Source organism: Garra rufa, chromosome 7 (assembly GCF_049309525.1).
Source record: "Garra rufa chromosome 7, GarRuf1.0, whole genome shotgun sequence".
Classification (NCBI taxonomy): Eukaryota; Metazoa; Chordata; class Actinopteri; order Cypriniformes; family Cyprinidae; genus Garra; species Garra rufa.
The window spans coordinates 32,395,149-32,403,404 of NC_133367.1; positions in this window are offsets into that span (position 1 = coordinate 32,395,149).

The following is an 8,256-nucleotide window of genomic DNA, read 5'->3' on the forward strand; positions in this document are numbered from 1 at the left end:
ACCCACAATCATATATAAAATATCAGTAAGCTTAATATATGTAAATGATCATTTATTTGGTACTTTCAATTGGGAGGTGGCTGTCCCGAACCCTAACCCCTTAAATTTGAACATTTTTGTTTTTAAAAGTATCATTTATTTTTTATATGTACCACTGTTCACTGTTTTAGTTTGTTATCCCTTAAAATTGTTTGTACCGAAACAGTCAAGACCAAAACATTTGGTGACGTTTCGATAGTGACATCTTTGTTTTCTAGTTTGTGATCCCATAAAATTGTCACTACTTAAGCAGTCACGACCGAAACATGTCACAAAAACTTTATTTTTTGGGTTTTATGTCATAAAATTGTTACCGAAACTGTCACGACTAAAGCATGTCATCATTGTTTCGGTGGTGACATCTATGGTTTTTTTTTTAGCTTGTTATCCCATAAAATTGTTGCTACCAAAACAGTCACTATCAAAACATTTGGTGGTGTTTCGGCAGTGATACCTTCATTTTTTTGGGGTGTTATTTTGTAAATGTTCCACTACCGAAACATTTGGTGATGTTTCGTAGTGACATGTTTGAGGGTTTTTTGGTATGTTTTTTCGTAAATATTTCACTGTCGAAACAGTCACTACCAAAACATTTGGTGACGTTTCGGTAGTGATATCTTCTTTTTTTTTTTTTTTTTTTTTGGTGGTGGGGGGATGTTATTTCGTAAATATTTCACCACCATAACAGTCACAACCAAAATGTTTCGGGAGTGATATCTTTGTTTTTTTGGGGGGGGTGTTATTTTGTAAATATTTCACTACTGAAACAGTCACTATCAAAATATTTGGTGGTGTTTCGGTGGTGATACCTTAATTTTTTGGGGGTGTTATTTTGTAAATGTTCCACTACCAAAACATCACCAAATGGGGGGTGTTATTTCATAAATATTTCACCACCATAACAGTCACAACCAAAATGTTTCGGGAGTGATATCTTTGTTTTTTTGGGGGGGGAGTTATTTCGTAAATATTTTACTACCATAACAGTCAAGACAAAAATGTTTCGGTAATGATATCTTTGTTTTTTTTGGGGGGGGGGGGGGGGGGTTTATTTCTTATATTGTACTACCATAACAGGCACAACCAAAATGTTTCGGTAGTGATATCTTTGTTTTTTGTTTTTTTTTTGGGGGGGGGGGGGTTATTCCATAAAATTGCCACTACTGAAACAGTCTTGACCAAAACATATCATTGTTTTGGTAGTGACATCTTTGTTTTCTTTAGTTTATCCCATTAAATTGTCACTACTGAAACAGTCACGACTGAAACATTTCATAATTTTTTCGGTAGTGAAATCTTAGTTTTTTTTTTTAGTTTGTTTCATTAGTGACAATTTTATGGCATAACAGTCACGACTGAAACATGTCTTTATTGTTTCAATAGTGACATGTTTGTTTGGCTACCGAAACAGTCACGACCGAAACGTTTGGTGACATTTCAGTAGTGACATCTTTAATTCGGTAGTGACAATTTTATGGAATAACACCCAAAAAAAATGCCACCAAATGTTTCGGTAGTGACTGTTTCAGTAATAACACCTAAAAAACAGTCACAACCAAAACATTTGATGCAGTTTTGGTAGTGACATCTTTGTTTTTTGGGTGTTAACCCATAAATTTTTCACTACCATAACAATCATGACCGGAACATTTGGTGGCGTTTTGGTAGTGACTTTTTTTTTTTTTTTTGGTGTTGTCACTGTTGTCACAGTCTTGTCCGAAACATGTCATTATTTTTTCTGTAGTAACATCTTTGTTTTCTTTAGTTTATCCCATTAAATTGTCACTACTGAAACAGTCACAACTGAAACATTTCATCATTGTTTCGGTAGTGACATCTTTGTTTTTTTGGGTGTTATGCCAAAAAATTATCGAAACAGTCATGACTGAAACATCTGGTGACGTTTCGGCAGTGACATCTTTGGTTTTTGGATGTTATTCCGTAAAATTTTAATTACCAAAACAGTCATGTCCGAAACATGTCATCATTGTTTCGGTAGTGACATCTTCAGGTTTTTTTTTAGTTTATCCCATAAAATTGTCGCTACCAAAACAGTTACGATAGTGACAAGTTTGTTTTTTAGTTTGTTTTCTAATAAAATTGTCACTGCTGAAACAGTCATGACCGAAACGTTTGGTGGCATTTCAGTAGTGACATCTTCGTTTCGTTAGTGACAATTTTATGGAATAACACCCAAAAAACAAAGATGTCACTACCGAAATGCTACCAAATGTTTCAGTAGTGACAATTTTATGGGATAACAAACTAAAAAAAGCAAAGATGTCACTACCGAAACAATGATAACATGTTTTGGTCATGACTGTTTCGGTAGTGAAATATTTATGGAATAACACCCAAAAAAAAGTGTTTTTTTTTGTTTGTTTTTTTGTTTATCCCATAAAATGGTCACCACCGTAACAGTCACGGCCAAAACATGTCATCACTGTTTCAGTAGTGTTTTTTTTGTTTTGTTTATCCCATAAAACTGTCACGACTGAAACATTTCATAATTTTTTCGGTTGTGAAATCTTAGTTTTTTTTTTAGTTTGTTTCATTAGTGACAATTTTATGGCATAACAGTCACGACTGAAACATGTCTTTATTGTTTCAATAGTGACATGTTTGTTTGGCTACCGAAACAGTCACGACCGAAACGTTTGGTGACATTTCAGTAGTGACATCTTTATTTCGGTAGTGACAATTTTATGGAATAACACCCAAAAAAAAAAAAAAAGCCACCAAATGTTTCGGTAGTGACTGTTTCGGTAATAACACCTAAAAAACAGTCACAACCGAAACATTTGGTGACATTTCAGTAGTGACATCTTTATTTCGGTAGTGACAATTTTATGGAATAACACCCCAAAAAAAAAAAAAAAGCCACCAAATGTTTCGGTAGTGACTGTTTCGGTAATAACACCTAAAAAACAGTCACAACCGAAACATTTGGTGCAGTCATGACCAAAACATATCATTGTTTCGGTAGTGATGAAAGGGAACAAATAATCTTTTGTTTAGGGGAAAATAAACTAAATTTTAGTAATGTTATGCAATTTATTTTTTTGTATTTTGGTATGTTTTAGCAGTGTTTAAGTATGCAAGTAAAAATTCAGTAATGTGATTTGGACATTACTGTCACTACTGAAAATGTGCAGTCATTATTTTTGACAAAACATCCCATGTTTCAGTAATGACAAAGTATACTGAATTATCAACTAAGATGTTATGATAGTGTTTGGTTCAATATATCCTAAGATTAATGAATCCTTAAGTTTGAAATCAGTATGGTCAACTTTTTTCCCTTTTACAAGGAAAAATGTAATTAAAAATACAACAAATCTCATAAATTACACTTAAAATATTGTTAAAAATGTAATTGTTATTTAATCACCTTCTGAATTATTTGAATAAAATAACAAAACATACATATTTACAATGTAGATCTAAGCAAAATCTTAATAGTTCAATATAACCCTTATAATTATGACACATTTGGGGAGAGGACAAATATTCCATAACTTTCTGAAAATACAATATAAAAATTAACTGCACAATTACTAGAAATGTGTACCTTGGATATTATACAATTTGCATACTTACAAATTGTTTGTAAAACATTTGCAACTCTGTAGAATGGCCCATATAGCGTACTTAAACTATAAAACTTAATATTTTGAGTCATTTTAATTGCACATGCCAATCATTCCCCTAAAGCGTCGCCCACTCGTGTTTATTTGTATTCTTTTAGCGACTGTCTCCACTTAGCCCTGAGCTTTATTAGCTGGCAGCGTGTCGCGCTCGTGCCCCAGGGTCCACGACCGGCGTATTCCCTCCAGGAGAGACGTCGGCAAGGGGACTATTTCCTCTCATTCTAATGAATTCCTCAAGGAGGGCGGTTCAATTTCATCACTGGAAATGGCTCCCTTGAAACTGGCAGAACAACGAAAACAAACTTAAGTAAACATCACAATTGATATCGGGCTTGTTGTTTCCACCGCTTGTAAGCTGCTATCTATCCCCACACTGGTCTAGTGTCGATATTAGTTGTAAAAAAGGCTTTTGGTGAGCCTTTTTGTTGTTGTCTGTGCTTAGTGTATGTTTTGCTGTTGGATAACAGATGCAGGTATCCATCTAGTGGTGGTACTGTCTAACTGCACCACACTGAGTGTAATATATTTGAATAGAAGCTTCGTTCTGTGGTACAGCTTTCAGATTGTTGCTAAAGAGTTTATACAGTGGAATTGAAGAGCTGAGCTCAAAATCTTTTATTTCAGAAGTGGAATACCTAAAAATAAGAGGAATATATTAGATATGTTTATTATCAGTGTTTTCTATATTAAGAAAAGCAATGGGAATTGCTTATACACTACTAAAATACACTACTAATAAAGTTTAAGGATTTATTTTTTAATGTGATTACATTTCTGAAAGAAATGAATGCATTTGCTCAGCTTTTCCAAAAATGTTTTTATGACAGGACTTAATGTTAAATTTAACTAAAAATGCCATCTTCAAATCATAATTTTCCTAATATATATTCAAAATTGATTATCTTAGGATGGCACAGTGTATTAAATTAACTGACATTAAATTGAATTTAATAAACATTTAATCACATTTTTTTCTGACAATGTGTGAATTTTATTTTAAAAATCACACTACAACAAGACACCCATTCTATTAAGATTTTATGTAATAGAATCCATACTTTCTTTCAATGTAGCTAATAGTAACGTAACTTTTAATGTAGCTTTTTTATTTTTGGAAAGAAATTAATACTTTTATTTAGCTTTTCCAAAAAAGACTTGTGGTTTTTATGACAGGTCTTAAAATGTTATATTTAACTAAAAATGCCAACCCTATTACTGTTGTAGTTTTCCTAATATATTAACAATTGATTATTTATCATTTTTCTTCTGAAAATGTGCGCAGGATTGTATTTAACAAAATCATACTAAAACAAGGAATTCATATTATTAAGATTTTATGTAATAAAAAATCTTTTAAATGTAGCTAATATTTCATAATTTGTAATCTTATGTATTGTAGTGTGTGTGTGTGTGTGTGTGTGTGTGTGTGTGTGTGTGTGTGTGTGTGTGTGTGTGTGTGTGTGTGTGTGTGTGTGTGTGTGTGTGTGTGTGTGTGTGTGTGTGTGTGTGTGTGTGTGTGTGTGTGTGTGTGTGTGTTTGAGAGAGAGAGAGAGAAAAAGAAATTAATACTTTTACTCTTTTTCACTTAATACTTTTTCAAAAGCTTTTTTTTTTAAATGACAGGACTTGAAATGTTACATTTAACCAAAAAATATCATCTCTTTATCTTAAGATGACACAATGTATCGCATTAAATCAGATAAAATAGCATTTAATAAACATTTAATCACATGAAAATTCATAAGTTCAGAAGTATATTTTGGTGCCAGTCCATGTAAGACCTTAAAAGTATACAAAAGCACCTTATATTTTATTCTGCAGTGAACAGGTAGCCAGTGTAGAGAGGCCAGGATAGGGGATAAATGATCCCTCTTTCTTGTGTTCGTCAGCAGCCTTGCTGCAGCATTTTGTACCCACGGGAGATGAGAGAGTGAAGACTGACTTAATCCCAGGTATAAAGCATTGCAATAATCAAGGCGTGAGGATATAAAAGCATGAATTACTTTCTCCAGGTCACTGAAAGATAAGACAGATTTGAGTTTAGCAATATTTCGCAGTTGAAAGAAACTACTCTTTACAACTGCCTTAATTTGTCTCTCAAATCTTACACCTACACCCTACAATAACAAAAATCCACCCAGTGTTTTTTTTTTTAATCTTTAAATGTAATATCCCCTTTTTAAAGCAACACTAAGTAATTTTTCCCTCAACGCTCCCTCTACAGGTTGGAAGCGGAATTGTCAACACTAAAGAGTTGTTTTTACCTTAAAATAATGTTTCCGAACTGTGTCAGTGGTTCATCAACTCATAACAGGGTGAAACGCCACTTTCGTATTCGCTTTATCGCTCTATCCGCCATAACAGCACTATGTAAGTTTGGGTCGTTGGGTCGCGGTTTTGTAGTTCAAATGAGACTACAAATGCGACTTGCTTTACGGCAGGCTTCACAAAAGGTTTTCATACTTTTATAAAGTCATACAACATACTCTACCTTGTCACTGGACATCGTTATTTCCAAAGCCGGTCCTGGATAGCCTCCAAATAACGTGCATGTGACGCGACGGTAGGCTAAATTATTTACGACAGCGGTAATGGACAATTCCGCTTCCAACCTGTAGAGGGAGCGTTGAGGGAAAAGTTACTTAGTGTTGCTTTAAAACCAGTTCATTGTTAGCTTCTTGTCGTTGTGAGGAAATACTAATTTGATTGACATGAGTGTTTTACCTTAGCTCCGCCCTCACCGAGCTGAAACAGTCTAATGCGATCCTCACTGTCGACTCAAGTGCAGGTGTTCTGTTGTTGGATGTAATAATGAAGATAGCAGTAGCCATTTACTACCGACATCTGAGCCGCTAAAGACGCAGAGGTTTAACGTTCCTTTCGTTTTTAAATGGAATGCGCCAATCCCGATCTACAGTACATATTCATCTATCTTCGCGCAAATCGTTCCTGATGCTGCTGCACCCACAGCCGAAGTGAGTATAAGGGTTTTTTATGCATCTTTGCAAATGGCCTTTCTTAATAATGTGCTTGTTGGCAGGTTTCGCCAATAAACGTGGCTAAATGCAGCTAAACGCAGCTAAATGCGGCTAAAGTAAACATAATCCCAGAGAGGGGCGGGGCGAGTAGAGCTCGGTGGCATTTAAAGGGGCCATGTCTTAAAATGAGCTGAAATTTTGCAGAGCTGATTTTGACAAGGTAAAAGGGTGTTTTTTAAACTACTATTGAGATATTTTAACCAAAGTATATTAGAGACTTTTCATTAAGACCCTAAAGAATCATATGAACTTGTGGAAAATGGGCATCCGATGACCCCTTTAAGAAGAGCTGATTCAGTGCTATGGCATGTTCTGAAACCAGATTGAAATGTATCAAGGATTTCATTTTTTGTTAAAAAGGAATTGAGCTGGCCAAGAACAATCTTCTTTAAAATTTTAGATAAGAATGGTAACTTAGATATTAGCCGATAATTATTTAGGTCTGCTGGGTCTAGACCAGACTTTTTCAGGAGGGGCTGGACAACAGCATGTTTAAGACTTGATGGGACACAGCCACTAGTCAGACTGCAATTTATAATAGAGAGAATGCTTGGTCCAATAGTATCCATAAGCTTACACTATAAAAGTTTTCACCAGTTTCAACTTAACATTTTAAGGCAGCTGATGAACTTAAGTTTTTAAGTCGAAACTTTTTACAGTGTAGCACGTAGTTTGGGTGGGGGTGGGGGGGGGGGCATCACATGACGAGGATGTAGGTTTTAAGTGTGTGACAATGTCCTTAATAACTAAGAGTGTAACTTGCTTCAACTGAAACAAATTATAAGACACGTGTTACTGCAGCGATTTTGTCATATTTAGATGGTGTAATTGACAACCTTATATCATCAATTTTTTGAGTGAAAAACATCAAAAACATTTCACACGTGTCTGCTGATGGATCAGGGCCAGCACGGTACTCTGGTTTTATTGTAGTGTTTATGATTTTAACTAAAACCATTTTGTTCAATTACCCCTGAGAAGTATTCTGCTCTTGATGCTTTCACTGCTTTTTTATATCTACCTTTCCTTATTCATAATCTGTAAGAAGTTTTATTTATTTATTTATTTATTTATTTATTTACAAAAGAAATGAATACTTTTGCTCTGCTTTTTTTTTTTTTTTTTTTTTCTCCAAAGAATGATTTTGTTTGTTTTTATGACAGGTCTTAAAATGTTAAATTTAACTAAAAATGCCAACCCTATTACTGTCATTATAAAAAAAAAAATATATATATATATATATATATATATATATATATATATATATTTCAAATCATAATTTTCCTTATATATTTTAAAAATGGATTACTTAAGATGGAAAAATGTATTGCATTAACCCACATTAAATTGCATGTAATAAACATTTAATTACGTTATTTTTCTGAAAATGTGTGCAGGATTTATTTAAAAAATCATAGTAAAATAAGGAAACCATTTTATTAACCTTTTGTTTAATAAAAAAAAAATCAGTATATATATATATATATATATATATATATATATATATATATATATATATATATATATAT